Source organism: Rhincodon typus, chromosome 3, assembly GCF_021869965.1.
Source record: "Rhincodon typus isolate 14 chromosome 3, sRhiTyp1.1, whole genome shotgun sequence".
NCBI classification, from domain to species: domain Eukaryota; kingdom Metazoa; phylum Chordata; class Chondrichthyes; order Orectolobiformes; family Rhincodontidae; genus Rhincodon; species Rhincodon typus.
The window spans coordinates 126,820,953-126,822,725 of NC_063334.1; positions in this window are offsets into that span (position 1 = coordinate 126,820,953).

Consider the following 1,773-nt stretch of genomic DNA (forward strand, 5'->3'; position numbering starts at 1 on the left):
GAATTTTCTCACTATATTCCAGAATGGTTTCACCAGCACCTTGTACAGTTGAAATAAGCCTTCCCTATTCTTATTCTCTAACCCCCCCACTGAAATAAGGGCCAACATTCCATTAGCCTTTCTGATTACCAGCTGCAAGTGTGTGCTAACTTTCTATGTATCGTATATAAGTACCCCAAATCCCTTTGTGTTGCAGTTTTCTGCAGTTTTTCTCCATTGAAATAATACTTGAATTAAATAATATTTGAAGAAGGGTAGGCAATCGTCAGTGTTGAATGCATGCCTCCAGAGATTTAGCATGGACCTCTGGATAAATAGTACAGTGACATTGCAATTACTTTATCATCTCCACCCTGACCCAACTATCATTTTAATGTGTTACAAATATGCTCATATTTCAGAGAAAAATTCAAGATATACATATTTAAGAATGAATTTACAATAACTGAAGCAATTTACTTTTTTCATCCAGGTACCTCTCCAGCAACAGGACAATCAAGGCTTCCAGGAGTTCCTTTGATAGAATTTATGCCACCATTAGCCAATACCGCAAACAAAATTCTTGATACCATCACCAGTAACAACAGTATGCTCACTTCTGAAACAATGGGCAGCAACAATAGAACCAATTCTGAAATTAAAGTCAAGCAAACAAGTAAAACTACATATGAAATTAGAGCCACACGCAATGATACTATGGATCCTGAAGCTACTGAGACCAATACAGCTACTCATAAGTCTGGGATTACAGACATCAACACAATAGCCCGGGAAACATTTAGCATCCAATTTAACACACCTGAGACATTAGATACTCATAATAATACAACTGCTTCTAAAGCTGCTCCTGAAACGCTGTTGACCCAGACCAATACAAATGCACCTGAAAGTATGTCCACACAGAACAATACAATGACTGCTGAAGTTCGGGGTACCCTCACAAATGCAAGTACTCATGAGGCTGGAGACACCAACATCAAAAAATTGATTCATGATACATTTAGCATCCAATTAAATGCAACGTTTCCTGAAACAATGGTCACCCACAACAATACAAACAATCTGAAAAAAATAAACATGAACATCACCACAACTGCTGCTGAGAAAATAAGCACGAACAACAATAAATTTGCAGCTGAACCTATGTCCAGGCCAACCAACATAACTGCTCCTGAGACTATATCCTGGCCAACCAATACACTTGATCCTGAAACAATGGTGACCCAGATCAACAGAGCTGCTCCTGTAACAGTGTCTATTCAGACCAATATAACTGCTCCTGAAATTATTGCAATCCAGTTCAATACACCTGCTCCTGAAACTATGGCGACCTGGGTTAATACAACAATTCCTGAAACAATATCCATTCAGACTCCTGCAACTATGGTGACCCAGATCAATACAAATGCTTTTGAAACTATTACCACCCAGATTAATACAACTGCTCCTGAAACTATGTTTATGACAACCAATATAACTGTTCCTGAAGCTATGGTGACTCAGATCAATACAACTGCCCCTGAAATTATGTTTATGCGAACCAATATAACTGTTCCTGAAACTATGACCAGCCAAACCAATACAACTGCTCCTGAAACTGTGGTGACCCAGATCAACACAACTGCTCCCAAAACTATGTTGACCCAGATCAATACAACCTCTCCTGAAACTATGGCTACCTATGTTAAAACAACTGCTCCTAAACCTATATTGATCCAGGTCAACACAACTGCTCCTGAAACTATGACGACCCAGGTCAACGCAACTGCTCCT